Below are 15,931 nucleotides of genomic sequence, written 5' to 3' on the forward strand. Positions count from 1 at the left end.
TGCAGAAGAGATAAAACTCAAATCAGTTTTATAATAAATAAATAAGTGGTACCATATTCTGCAAGATTATGGGCTTCAATGAAAGGATAAAATTGCAATTTAGTACTAATGATATTAACAATGTAGTTGGGAGAGATAAATGTGAAGAATCACAAATAGTTAGAAATAGATACAAGGGAAATAGGGTAATCTTGCTACTTTTGTATATCTAGAAAAGAAATTGCAATGCAATAAAAATTCTTTCCCTAGAAAAATATAGGCCATGAATTTGGAAGAGAGCAAGGAGAGGAATACGGGGTGATTTGAAGGGAGGAAAGAGAAGAAGAAAATGATGCCATTATATTACAATCTCAAATTTAAATAATAATAATAATAATAATAAAGAATTCCGGGGAGTTTCACTACTGATTGAAAGAAGGTAGAAATATTACTCATTTTATATAAACTTTCTGAGAACACGGGAGGAAGAACTGTTTCCCTGACTCATATTATGAAGGTGACAAAAAGCTGAGTAAATCTGATAAAACAGAGAAGAAGAAAATAAAATCATGAATTGACATCAGTCATGAAAAAAGACATGAAAAACTTGAAATACTAGTAAATTGAGTCCAGAAGCATGTAAAAAAACCTAATACATCATGACCAGGGATGCAAGTTTAGTTTAACATGCAAAACTAACTAAATTTGTAACATTTGCATAACCAGTTTGTAACATTTGCAGAAGGAAAGAAAACCAAATAATCATTTTTCCAAAGACCGAAAGATATTCTTATAAATTTTCTCATTCACTCAACAATGTAGAGCTCTCTGTAAATTAAGAATTGGAGGCACATTTATTAACGTGATAAAGGACATCAAAGGAGACCTTTAGGGACTGGAGAGATGGCTCCGTGGTTAAGAGTACTTGCTGCATTTGCAGAGGACCAGAGCTCAGTTCCCAGCACCCACATGGTGACTTACAACTATTTGTTACTCTAGCCATCATACACATACATAGCTGATACAAGACATGGATCTAGAATATACACAACATCCCTATACTTTCGTATTATGAAGGCAGTCAACCCAACACCAATAAGCAAAACAAGTGAACAGACATGTCACTGCCAAAGGCATATGAGTTGCTAGTACGTACAGGGACACGTGTTTCAGTATCATTGGCATCAGGCAAATATAAATGAAAGTGAAAACAAATACGACTTCATACTCGCTGAAATAGCAAGACGTGGAGTAACACATTGGCACTGAGTGTATAGGATGTACTTTCAAACAGTAGTTAGTTGCTTCTAGCATATTTAAGTAAATATACTCTGTGACTGAAAATTTCACTCCCAAGTTTTTACTGAAGGTAAGGATCCCCACAGAAACTTGTTCACAAATGTTTCTAAACATTTTAATTCACAGTATTCACAAGCAGTATATAAACAAAATGCTTAACATAAAGTAGGTAGAAAACTCAGCAGGGTGCATGGAGGAACTTTTCAGGAGATAGTAATATCCTTGTGGTTGGGGCTCTGGTTACATAGGCATATATGTTCATTAAAATTCATTAAATTGTGTACGTAGGATCCATGAATTTCACCTGTCAGTTTTATCTCAGTCAACACATTTTGGGAACTCCTTGGTCCTTTGTTCGTCTGAGATCAGGAGTGGCCATGGCTGCATCTCTCTCATACCTCTTGGTGGAAATTTGTCTATCACTACCTGATTATTTGAAATTCAGCACATTAATCTCAGACATCAAGTTTCATCATAAAATGTCAGACATTAAGAGGTCTTGGAAACACACACACATACACACTAAAATTACTCTAGGTCTTAGTTGTTATTTTGGCAAGTATTTGATTTATTTTTCTTATTATACTAAAATAAAATCTAGTAGAGTGTTCTTTGAAGTTTAAGGAAATTTTATTGAATTTAATGTGTGTTGAAGTTCTATTTGAACATTTTAGTCTTAAAATTCAAGGTATTCTGCTTTTAATGACAAAGTATTCCTGAAAATGATTTAATATTCATGTTTATGATTTTAGGAACATGTACAGAATACATTAATTTCTAATATCTCCCTAATTTCTACCCCACTATAAACATGACAAATTAAAATGAGTTTTCAAATGGTGATATATTTAATCTGAAATTATTGTCTATAATTCTAATTACATTATTACATTGAATTTGAAGTCAGAAGGTATATTCTGGGCCTGTTGGCTAAGAAACTTTACTGGCGAAGAGAGAAGGTGTTTAGAGGGTAAGTGGGGAGCTTGTTTAAAAAGCATCACTTTAGAATGCCTTTATTTTAGGTTTTTTTCAAAAGCCAAGAAACATTTTGCCAATGATGTCTCTAAGTCTTATTTTGTAGTAGCTGTTATTGTTAAAGATGGCAACTTGTCATTTCCATCAAGAAGAACAAAGAACATTTCAACTGCCATGCATTAGGTTAATGAGAAAGGAGGCATATTGTTCTCAAGGTTACCAGGATGTCCTCAGCATTGGTATACACGGAAGACAGTGGAAGGGACATGCTGACATATAGACTTAGACTGTTTATGGCAGACCTTACAAAGTTCTCTATCCTCAGATTCTTTCCTTTTTACACTTCTTTTCCTTGATATAAACTAATAGATTCTTTGAGTTGTGTATTTCCTTTTTTTAGTTATTTGTAAAAGATGTCTTTTGAACGAAACTGTTTAAACTTTAACCAAGAGATGCCAAACTCTCTTTACATAAAATCAGAAACTCCCCAATTGCCTAGTCATTCTTCTTAAGCATAGTTTATGATAACACCCTGTGTGGGATACTTTTATGTTAACTTGACTCAAGCTATAGTCACCTGAAAGGAGGGAATCTCGGTTAAGAAAATGCCTCTGTAGGATTCGCTCATAGTCAAAACTGTAGGGCATCTTCTTAATTAGTGATTGATGAGAAAGAGGTCAGCCTATTGTGGATGGGGTCCCTCCTGAGCTGGTGGTCCTGGGTTCTATAAGAAAGCAGGCTGAGCAACTCATATGGGAGCAAATCAGTAAGCAGCACCCCTCCTCGCTCTCCACATTAGCTCCTACCTTCAGGCTCTCAACCTGTTTGAGTTCCTGTCCTTAGGTCCTTTAGTGATGGACTACAATGTGGAATAAACCCTTTCCTCCCCAGGTTGCTATGGTTATGGTGCTTCATCACAACAATAGCGATCCTAAGACAATTCTAAAAATTCTCTTTAAATATTCAGATCTTCACATAGCACTACAGGCTTTAGAGCAGTGGTTCTCAACCTACGGGTTACAATCCCTTTGACAAACCTCTATCTCCCAAAATCTTTACAGTACTATTCAAAATAGGAACAACATTACCATTATGAAGTAGCAACAAAAATAATTTCATGTTGGGGATCACCACAACACAAGAAACTACATTAAAGTGTCAACGCATTAGGAAGGTTGAGGATTTGTGCCTATATACACGAAAGCAAGTCCTACTGAGAAAGCAATTTTGTATATGAAAATTATTTTTGATGAAGCACATTCACACAAATAAACATGCACACCCTTATTTCAAATTTTTTTCTAATATTTATTTATTTATTATTTATACAATATTCTGTCTGTGTGTATGCCTGCAGGTCAGAAGAGGGCACCAGACCCCATTATAGATGGTTGTCAGCCACCATGTGGTTGCTGGGAATTGAACTCAGGACCTTTGAAAGAGCAGGCAATGCTCTTAACCTCTGAGCCATCTCTCCAGCCCCCCTTATTTCAAATTTGTGCCTGTATTTCCCCTCTGGATTTGGGAAACAAGGAGTGTTAGAATATTGTTTTTCATTTCTTAACAAAGAAGTTGAAAATATGTTAATGGAAATTGTAGTTTGATCCCTTCAAAACCATACTTAGGAACAAACATAAGCTCCAAGGATAAGTGTTATTTGACAGACTTTCTTAGAATTCTTGAAAGACTGGTTTCTACTGAACCCAGAGAATTCATCAACGTACACGACAGGACCCTTGTACACAAGATAATACTAATACTCAATGGATGTATTGAAATTTTTTTTTATAATCCTTAAATCTCCTGTACTCAAAGTGAATTTTGGTGTATAATTAAGCAGTTTTGATGTGCAGAGGTTGAAGATGTCACTGTAGACATTGCCAGAGCCGGGAAGGGCAAAGATCACCAGAAGGTAGCTGCCATCATCTCAAGAGCTGCCGCTGAGAAGATTCTCAGAGGAGATGTCCATGAAAATGTGTGGGGCAGGCAGCAAGAGGAGAAGAAAAGAGGAGCATGGGATGGTGCTGGAAGGAGACACCGCAAAAAAAGAGAAGATGAAAATGACAGGAAGATGGTGGCTGGAGAGATAGCTCAGAGGAATAGAGCACTGGCTGCTCTTCCAGAGTTCCTGAGTTCAATTCCCAGCAACCACATGGTGGCTCACAACCATCTGTAATATGATCTGGTGTCCTCTTCCGTACTGCAGGATACATGAAGGAAGAAACCTATATACATAATAAATAAAAATCTTTAAAAAAAAGAAAATGACAGGAAGAAACAAGTGTAATCTCCTGCCTTGAGGATCTAACTGCCAGCTCCACCCATAGAGAATCTTGCCGGCCCTAATGGCTTTCACTTGCCCCCACCCACCAGAATAGAAAGCTCAAGCTCTGTACTTGAAATTCCACCAATCCCTATCCTGGGAAGCGTCACCCTTGAAAGCTCTGCCCGACTACATCCCCCCAAGAAAAGCTATATAAACCCTGTCTTCTGCTCAATTCTCCACTCTTTCTTGCCTCACAGTGGCAGCCACCCTCATGCTTTTTCCCCCTCCCAATAAATTTGTTGTGTGAAGTTTGTTGGGCTTTGTGACTTTGTTGTATTCCTTGGCTCCTGACTCTCAGGATGCCTTTCCATCTGAGCTGTACTGTTTACACAAAGAGGAACAGGGGAAAAACAGAGTAGGTAGCATGGGGTCAGATAGAGGAAGGTCAAGACTTAGAAAAAAAAACAAGGGGCATCATTGACAAAAGAACAGGAAGGGAGAAATGCGGGTGGCAGATTTAGAATGAGACTGATAGAAAAAAATGATGATGATGATAATGATGATGATGATAGAATGAGTTCTGTTGGGAACACACATTTAATCTTAGCACCAGGGAGGCAACAGCAGACAGCTCTATGAGTTCAAGGGCAGCCTGGTATACATAGCAAGTTCCAGCCCTATCAGACCTACAGAGTGAGACCTTGCTGTAAAGAAAAAAGGAGGAGGGCAAAAAAAAATTAGAGGCACAGAAAAGCAGAGACAAGGTGAAAACAAGGGTAGAGAAAGGGAGAGGAAGGGAGGCTACTCAAAGCCATGTTGGCCATGGTACAGCTAGGCCTCTGCTGGGCAACATCATTGTAATGTATAGTCTAGCTAACGATGTGGGGCAGAGCACTCCTGAAATCTTCCCTGGAGCTGCCAATAGTGAAATGCCATGTCCTGAGGGTACAGTTGGGAAGCTTGGCCGTCACCGCTGTAATAATAAGGTAGGTTCCTGCTTTAACCATTCCAATGAGATATTCTGCTCTAACAATCAGGTAGATGCCCTGCTTATCACCGGGTGGGTGTTCTGCCCTAACCATTAGGTAGGTGCCCTGCTCGAACCATTAGGTAGGTTCCTAATCTTAGTATAGTAGCAACGACTTCCTGGTTTCTTGGATGAATTCTAAAAAGCATTATAGTTTCCTGATCCATAAGGGATCATGTTTCCAAACTTAGAAGACTTGCCAAGCGAGAAATGTCACAGTAAAGCAAAGGTGGCTGCGCACTTGAAGCAGAAGTTGCAATCCTAAAGTCAAACCACTGGAGGTAAGTAGTTCTTCCTGCTCTCCTCAAATTAAGGGAGGGCTTTGATTATCACAACCAGATCCTTGGTAAGAGGAGGGAGGCCATGCCCAAGAATTAGCAGGACCAAGACCAGAAAAGCAAAACACAGGCTTCTGTGCTGCTTCTCTCTAATCTTTAAGTATCTTAGCTAGAATGGTTAGGCGTAGCAAACACACCGGTGCCTAGCGGGATTTGATTTTCAGACGAACCATAGCAGAAGAAATACTTTCTAAAGCTATCTGTATTCCAACAGAGAGAGGAAGCCAGAAACAAAGTACTTTGAAAACAGAGTCAAAGTGAGAAGACAAAATGGCCAACTTCTGGGATCAGCTGTCTGATGAGGAAAGGGTATGCAATGCTTCAAAATTCATAATCCAGGCTCCTCAGGGGAGTATAAGGAAGTCCTCAGTGATGTTCGTTTGCTGCTTAATAATGACAATATTCTCAGGGAAGGGGTAGCACAGGCAATTGCCCAATAGAATATGGATCAATTCGCACCTGTAAAGATACAAGGCTGTGAGGACCAGGTCTTAGTCACAGAACATGGTGCTCTAGATGACAACAGATTTTTAGATCCAAGAAACAAAATTCCTTTAAATTTGATCACTTACGAATAGAAGCACTTGATCGTCCCCCCAGCCAAAGATTGTAGATGGAGGTTTAAAGTCTTGGAGAGATTCCTGTGATAGGGCTTTAAGAACCTATATGAAACAGTATTATTCTACTGAATTTAGTACAGTTTATGCTAAAACTATACATGGGCAAAAGACCATTATTGCATGCATTGAAATTCACCAGTTTCAGCCCCAAAACTTTTGGAATGGATGTTGGCCATCAGAATGGAAGCTTACCATCATACTACCGAAAGCCCAGGTAGTTGGAATACTCCAGGCCCCCGTGCATTACTATGAAAATGGCAATGTCTAGCTGAAAAGCCATAAACATATACAAGAGTCAATGACTGTCTTCAGTGAAGTTCAAGCTGCCAAGGAGTTTATTAAGATCATCGAAAGTGCAGAAACAGGGTAACAGGCAGCAGTTAATGACAACTATCAAACAATATTACGTACAATATTCAAAACCCGGAGCCGTAAGTTTCCAATTACTTATACCAAAATCGGCTGCAACAAGCTATTTGCCAAGATCGACAAAGAACTTTAACATGCTTAAAGGCTGACTGTAGGAGTCTCCAGTACTTGGGGGAAAAGGCCCAACAGGGTGTGCTCATACAATAAGTAAGTGAGAAACAAACGAGAGTGATACTTTGATTAAGTTAAGAGGTCTTCTTGTTTCATGAGATACTACTGAACCTATAGCACTGTTTTAATTCTTTTGTGTGTTCTCTGCCTTGTAGTTTTGTGTTATCATATATATATATATATATATATATATTTGTGTGTCTTTTTTTTTTTAAATCTGCTACATTTAGTACTGAGGAGATCTTCCCTGAAGTCATTTTATTGTTTAGAAAATTTCCTAGACATGAATTTCTGGTACTGGTTTATATAGATAAGCCATTCATTCCTTTTTATCCCTATGTTTTAAGGTACTTTCAGTACTTCAGTGGCTTTTACTGATCCACCAACTGCTAAAGAGTTTACACTACAAACTGTAGCTAAGTATATGGTACACCCTTTCTTCTCCCACCTTGTTTATAGCATAGTATAACTATAGTTTTCAGACATTTGGATTAGGATTTTTCTTGTCCATATTGGGAGGCAAAAGGAGTTTCCTGGAAATTCCATGGCATCAGCTTGTCTGGGGACTTATTTTAAACACAAAGACATGAACCACATGTCCTGCACATAAACATTTGCTTATTTTCATTCCTTAGTTGTCTCTTCCCATCTAGTTCCATTTTAGCTAAAGACATCAGTATTTTAGAAGTGGTTCATCCATTTATATTTCTGTTTAATATTCAAGAACTGCTGACATACTGTGGATGCAGTAGAGTATAAAACTTGAATAATGCAGACATTAAAGGAACAACAGGTATCTGTGCTTTCCTATTCTTTGCCAGGATTGTTCTATAAACAGATGAATCAAACACCTACGTCACTTAGAAACTGGAAAAGGAGAACTCCGAGGCAGTGTCTTACTATTGTAATTCAGTATTTCAGAGAATCCTAGTGCTCTCTTCTAAACAGGGGTGTAAAACCCATTCCAAATTACTCTTCCTCTATCACGCTACCCACCAAGAACTCATAGGTAACTGTGTCATAGCAACCTTCCCAGGTGTATTGGCGGGTATGGGAGTGATAACAATTGACAATTGCAGATTCATTTACATTATTTACATTTCTATGATCAGGCCTTACAAGAAAGTCAGTTTTTTTTTTTTTAAAAAAAAAAGAAAACAAAAACTCAAGACTGTCTTCCCACTTATCATCACGTACAAGTCAAACAGAAGAGTGTTTTTATTCAGTTTTGTTCTGGCTCAGTAATCCTGTCAAGCAAGAGTTTGCAAATAAAACCTGTATAAGCCTTTTTGTTTATTTCAAATAAGATGTTTTTATTGTTTGTCATTTATACTATCCATCCACGCCTCACTACCTTTTATATTAGGCAATCCAATAGAAATGTACCTCATGTATTCCAAAATAAGCAAAGGGGGGGGGCTGGCAAAATTGCGAAGAGGGAGAAGAGATACTGATCTTCTTGAAGAGACAGAGATGAACAAAATGTTCAGGACATACAAGTATTAAAAATGAATTAGTTGGGACTGGAGAGATGGCTCAGCAGTCTTCCAAAGGACCCAGGTTCCATTCCTAGCACCCACTTGGCAGCTCACAACTGTAATTGGAGTTCCAGGGCATCCAACGCATTCCCTTCATAAAACACACATGCAGACAAAACAATGCACAGAAAATTAATATAAATATAAAAATAGGGACAGGAAAGATGGTTTAGCAGTTATGAGCACTTCCTGCTCTTTCAGAGATCCTGAGTTCAATTCCCAGCAACATGGTGGCTCACAACCATCTACAATGGGATCTGATGCCTTGTTCTGTCATGCAGGCATACATGCAAATAGAGTACTCATATGCATAAATAAATAAATCTTTTTTAAAATAATGAACTTTTTATCTGAAATACCCATTAAAAAGATATATATATATATATATATATATATATATATATATATATATATTCTACCAACTCTAGTTTCAGGCCTACTTGTCTATCCTATGTTATTATTTTAATGTATTTTCATTAATTTTACCTTATCATCTATCCCTTTCCTGTCTATTAATAATGAATACGAAACTTCAAGCTTATAACAAAGCAATTTTCCATTAAATGCAGAAGATTCCTAAGCTTTTATTTTTTTAACACTTGACAGTAAATTATTTACCTAGTTATTTTTTGTCTTTGCACTCAAGGTACACAAACGCAAACATAGTATAAAAATACATTTCAAGTAAATGATGCCTCGGACTTAAAATGTTAAGATTGGAACACACACAAACATACGCACACGACTATCTTAATAAAATGCAGAAGACTGTACTGAACAGACACTTGGGTACCCTGGCTCTAAGGATCCACAGGCATAGGAAAAGCTGTGTAACTGGCAGGCCAGTTAAGGACTTCTGGCCTGGAAAGAAAACCCTGGTGAGGCCAAGAACTGTCTCTCCACAAATCCTAGTTACAGTTGCCTTCATCACCCAAACAGATGGTCAAAATTTTCGTTCCTTTACTGATAAAAATGTGGCCCTGACTATTTGAAAATGAAAATCTTATTTTTTTTTTTTTTGTTTTTTTGTTTTTTCGTTTTTCGAGACAGGGTTTCTCTGTGGCTTTGGAGCCTGTCCTAGAACTAGCTCTTGTAGACCAGGCTGGTCTCGAACTCACAGAGATCCGCCTGCCTCTGCCTCCCAAGTGCTGGGATTAAAGGCGTGCGCCACCACCACCCGGCCCGAAAGTCTTAATTTTTAAAGTGGAAATCAATGCCAAGAAAACTTTGTTTTAAACAAATTCCCTTAGCGTCAATTTTAATGGAAAACATACATCTCAATAGATAAGATTTTTAACGTGGCACTTACAAAACACGAAAAGAATTAAAAATAATTTTAAATCTAAGCTCTTATTATATGTATTATCATTTATTTTCTTTTATTGTTCACTAAAGTAATTTCCTTGATTCAATTGATATTTCTCAGGAGGAAAGCAATGCATTCACTTCTCCAAAAGCCCCAAAAAATCAGTATGTGTAGAAAAAGGGATCCTTTGGTTAGACAAATTGCTGAGCAAGTATCTAGAGAGCATAAATAAAATTGGGGAGTAGTAGTTGAGGAGAAAGAATTTTACAATTAGTTATACAGTGTTTTACTGTGTGAGTAGCATTGATTTAATCTTTTGTCTTTGAAAATGTTCACAAAGAGCTATATTACTGATTTCTGGAGGAGTGGTAAATGAGAACAATATACCTACTTCTAAGATGTCATCAAACTTAAACATTTTCTTGTATTAACTAAAAAAATCCCTATTTATTTTTAGCAACCATCTCTCCAAAAGCAATGAAATGGTCTCTCATAGACTGCCATCATTTTATTATACCTTCCACCAGAAGGAATTAGAATAGGGAACTTGTGATGTAAAATAAATTGATCAAGCTAAACATTTTATTAGGGTACTAGTTGAAATTTGGAATGAGTCAATCATCTCTTGAAGAAGTACCAGTGAGTTGGGTGGAATGTGGAGGTTACCAATGGATAAACTCATGGAAATGTATCAACAAAAGAGTTGAAGTTATAAAATAAAGAACATTAGAAAAAATAATTGAGGCAAAGAGCATCCTGACACTGTCGAAAAACAGAAACTAAATTTAAATTGATGGGGACACTGTTTAATTTAAAGTGCATTGTATATGCTCTTTGTCTACCCAACTGTATGCTCTCTTTGCTGAGTATAGAGCAAACCTTTTACAACTTGGGAAAGAATTGGCCACAGACTAAGCTTTAGAGAGTGGTCACATCTGTTTTGAATCCTTTCAACACCCTACTACTGGGCATTAACCTCCTGTCAGAGAGGGCTGTGACCTGTAACACAATGGAATGTATAGATGTAGCAAATGTTTATATAAATGCTTACATATTTTAAAATACATCATTGATACCTTTGGCATATAGTTAAAAATAATTGTGAGGATGCCATCATCGCATCCTTTTTCTTTACTTTTGAGATCTGGGATGCAATATGACATGTAGAATACAAAATGGAGAAAATCCAATATGGAGACAGCCATTACATTACATTTATGTGACACCTCTGATTTAGGGTTCCCTGCATGTTCACTTGGAATCTTCTCAGCATTGCTATGAGGTAGAAATTATTGATGGCATTTCAAAGGCAAGGAAACAGTAACTCAGTAAGTGTAGACCCAGTCAGGGACTAACATAGTATCAGGACTTCCAATTCTTCCATGCTTTCTTCACCCTGCTGGAGGTGCATTCCATAATACTATATGATTGATACAAAGTTCATCAATCTTTACGACTTATGAAGTGGTTAATGAAGTTGGAAAAAAGATTTTTATTGAGCTGTGGAATCAAGTCCCTGCTCTTCATTTACCTGTATAACTTTTGCAGAGATTTTACCCTTTCTCACCCTTGGTTTTTAAGCTGTTGAATGGGAATAAAATAATATTTTTCACATGGTTGTAAGGATCAACTAAATTTGAACAACTAAAGCTCTTAGCACACTTAGTGCTACTTCTAAACTTAAGGTATTGAGTATTGTTTTCTCTATAACTATGCTAGAACGCTTCTTCAGTAATGACTTAAACATCAGCCTTGAACATTGCTTGAGCTTACTCTGAGAGACTCATGCTTTTTGAAAGGACTGGTGTTCTAGAATGTCACCAAAAATAACTTCTTATAAAATCTAATAAAACCAATCCATATAAACATCTCATAACCACTTTTGAGAACCAGGCAAAATAATCAGAAGACAAATGTGAGATGTGGTTCCAGGCATATTTAGCAAGTGATAAAGCTTTGCTTGCAAGAAATGCACACAAAAGAGCAAGTTCATTGTGATCCTATAAAGGGGGTCCTGTACTATGTCAACATCAACTTCATCTAAATGTTTCCACATTTTTAAAGCTCAAACGATAGTCTTGGACTATGAAGGTTAGGATTTTCTTGATAGGATAGCAAAGGTGAAGCATTAATTTGGTGAAAAAAACACTGACTTTGGAAGTAAAATAAGATGAGCAATTTCCACACTGAGAGGGTCGGAGAAATGAGGAATTCTGGATGTGTTTAAAGATTGTGATTGACCTGCCCACTAGGGATCTGTGTGTACCAGGAAACGCTGATCAAGACAGTAGCCTGGAGACCTCAGCTGAACCCTGGAGTAATGGCGGTGCTAACAATGTAGTGAGGACGTGCTTTCTTTTTCATTCCCTTTTTCAATACATTCTTTTCTCAGGTTAAAAAAAAATCAACCTTTGAAAACAATCTTTGTTCTCTTTACACTATTAAAAACCTAGAGAACAAAGGCAGTTGTTCCAACTGTTCATTACCTGAGCTTGTTACAGGAACAGTATAAAATAAAAGCAAGCAGAGGTTAATTTTACAGTGAAGTATGGAGATAATGTACCAAAGAAGCAACTTGTACAGTGAGTGATGGAAATTCATGTCACCTGAAAAAAGGCAGTTTAAGATGAAAAGAGATAATAAGCAATATACAACTGAAGTAATGTGGGGCTTTGTCATTTTGGGAAAAGTACATTCTGAATGAATAAATGATACTCAAGGCTACAACTGAATGACATATATGGAAGAAGGAGTGGCTAGTTTTAAGGAACTAAAAGTAACAAGTTACACTCCTATAAATCTCTTGCTAACAAAAAGCAGCAGGAAGAAGCAATTCTAGAAAACACTTGAAAATAAGAAGAATTTGCTACGGAGGTCCTAATCTTTCAACTTTATTCTCTCTTCAGTTCAGAGTGCTACTGTTAGATTCTCTTTAATCCTGCCTCTCTCTCTAACTCTGTGACTACATTTCTCCATTCTGTAAAGACTCTCTCTTACAAATTCGTTGTCTCAGGCAAGAGCCTGAAACTCCAGCACTTAAAGTCATGGCGATTGCTATAGAATGACCACACCTTACCCACCTCTTCCTAGAAGTGCACGCTAACAGAGATCAAAGAGTGGAACTAAATAAACGAGTTCATAGGACATTCAAGACTGTGGCCAGCCAGTGTCAAAACAGGGAAGAATTTGAGGAAGAAAAGACCAAAAAATAATCTTAATGAATGCATACTCCGTTTTAAAACTCCCCTTTATACATGTTTGTAGCATAAATGGCATAAAAGCTCTATGAATTTGTTTTGGAAGATACAGTTTAGCTTTTCTAACAACCAATCAAGGAAAATCTGTTTTTCTCACATAGAAAAAAAAAACAGGGAGGGAGATTTAAAAAAAAAATACCTTGTGAATTTTCTTTGTTAGTATCTTAAAAATAACTCAGTTATAAAAAGAGAAATTGCTTATAGGTTCAACATCCAGAGGGCAAGATATCTTATCCTCAATTTCTTGATTTTATTGAAGTTACAAATTGCTCTCAGTAGAACACAATAATTCACATTTTTCTTACAAGTTGAGATTTTCATGTCTCCATTCAAACAAAAGTGTCCCTGTTATATTTCAAATCTCCAGTCACTGGGACAATTGGTTGACTTTGGCAATCCCTATGACTAATGATTTAACACCAACTTATCAAATAAATGACAACGGAGTATGCTTGAATATTTGGTCTCCAGATAAACTTATTGGGTGCATTCAAACAAATGACATGGACTTAACTTTTCTGGTACTTTGCTGTTTAAATCCAGAAAAAAAAAGGTTACACAACAGTTTACTAGTGCCAAGCCAAAAATATCCACCCCTAAAGTTTTCTTTAAACAATATACTGTCTTTGCATTTTGCTAAAGTTTATTACTTAGAATTAAAAGCTTATTAGAATAAAGTCTTTCCTGAAAACTGACATATTCAATTACATGCGTCTGTTCTAGAGAACAGACTGTCTAGACAGAAGAATACCATTGTGGCTTAGAAGGAACATGATGTGTTACAGAGAGGCTGCTTCTTCGGCTGGGTGAGCATTGGTGTGGGCTGCGCTGGGAACACCATATGAAAAACTATTCTCTAGTTTTCCACATGTGTGTAGATGTGAACAATCCCAGTGGCCATAGCTATAAGCCGAGCCTGAATTACAGCAATGTGGTGGTGATAGAGAAAAACACATATGCCAAAGATAAATATGAAACAGCAGCATTAAAAATACAAAATAAAAGCAAACAAACCAAAGCAGATTAATATAAATTAGAGCTAAGAGTCCAAACCCTGTGAAGAAGGAATGTTCGCCTTTGTTCCATGGTCCAAGGATACTAACAACTGTATTTATGGTAAGGGGTGTGGAGTCATTTATTCACATGTACATGGAGGAAGAACAAACTATTGGCTGTCTATGAAAAAAAATTGAAGCATCTGTCTTGGGAAACTTCCTAACAAATAAAACCACACTGAGTGCATACCATATGCAAACAAGTCAGCTAGGGGGACTGATTGTTTCTAATAGAAACTTACAAGAAAGCAATCTCTACATTTTTCAGTGTTTAGGCTTAAATGCATGTTTAGCACTTCAGCACATTATAACACAGTAGACATGTTTGATCATATGAAGAATCACAGTTAAAATCAATTTCCCCCAACATGAGTTTATACAGGTTATAAATCACATGCACTTTACAAAGCCATGGGCCATGTGTGAGAAAAGGATTCCTTCCCCCCCTACCAAGCACCTAAACTTGGTTATCATTTTAGGAGATTAAAAAATGCAATCATCGTCAATTTTCTGGTTTTCATGGTTTAGAAATCTGAGAAGGCAGGGGTTCATTTCATAGTAAATTTGCTCCTTAGGTTGAAGAAGGAAGACACAAATGAAAGGGGAGTATATGGTGTATGGTGGTTGCTAAGAAACATGCAACAGAATACAGGTTGCCACTTAAGAATAACCAGAGGGGGTATGAGCTGCGATATCATCAGCCATGATAGCTCTCTCTCCTGGCCCAGCAGGGACCACTGCTGAGGATAAAATGAAAAGAAAAGTGGTCTTGTTAGGATAAATGAAAGAAGAGCTGGACAGGAAAATGAAAGGCTGTGGTCCTTCCTACACTGAGAGAGCAGTATTATGAGCACCCTGCAGGGAAGCCTTGTTTTGGGTTAGTTCAGTAGTAGGGATGGTGGATGGGATTAGGAATGACTCACAGTTTGCTATTTGCTCACCTGGTAGTAACAGCTGTCTCTTTTAAAGACCTAGATCCCGTGCTTTCATTAATCAGAGCTCAATGAGTCTACTACTGTTTCTAGCTTAATAAGCTCCATCAAAGAAAGAGACTTGAGCTTTGATCAGCTGAACTGTGTGACCCCCAAGCAGTCATAGAATAGCTCCACGCTTGACAACTACAACCAGGAAATTCACAGTACAGTTTCCATGTTGGGACAATCTAGGTGCAAGTCCTGATACTTTCAATTGGTTACTTTAGGTAAGTTATATACTCTCCTTAAGTCTTGAAGTTTTTACTGTGTTTTGTAAGGGCAGAATCATGTAGCCCTGATGACTGCTTATTTTTAGGTTATACCTTTTTTTTCTTCTAGTCATCTTGTTTTATTCTGGAGAAAATGCTAACCTATGACAGCCTCTAGAATATTCTACTGATTAAAATCCCAACACGCATGCATGCAGATGCACATACATTCACACACACACACACACGGGGGGGGGAACACACATACACACACAGAGACAGAGACAAAGGAAACACACGCACACACACACACACTCACACACACACAGAGGGGGGGGACACATACACACCCAGAGACAGAGACAGAAAACACACACACACACACACACACACACAGAGAGAGAGAGAGAGAGAGAGAGAGAGAGAGAGAACAAATTGGTCTAATGAATGTATAGTGACTGGAGCAGGCTGATCAGAGTCTGCTATTGGGATTTTTAAAACTGGTTTATGTGTTCATATATGGCCAGAGAAAGTCCCTCTTTTTATTC

The 15,931-nt window shown here is 37.4% G+C and overlaps 1 protein-coding gene and 1 pseudogene across 1 annotated transcript in view; one reads left to right on the forward strand and one right to left on the reverse strand.

The window, feature by feature from the left end:
* The window catches only part of Mid1 (midline 1), a 363,047-nt gene that overhangs the window by 263,008 nt on the left and 84,108 nt on the right, over positions 1-15,931 (reverse strand). The gene's annotated exons all lie outside the window — the stretch shown is intronic.
* Positions 6,155-7,015, forward strand: LOC130867962 (F-actin-capping protein subunit alpha-1-like; annotated as a pseudogene).

This window comes from Chionomys nivalis, chromosome X (assembly GCF_950005125.1).
Source record: "Chionomys nivalis chromosome X, mChiNiv1.1, whole genome shotgun sequence".
Taxonomy (NCBI): domain Eukaryota; kingdom Metazoa; phylum Chordata; class Mammalia; order Rodentia; family Cricetidae; genus Chionomys; species Chionomys nivalis.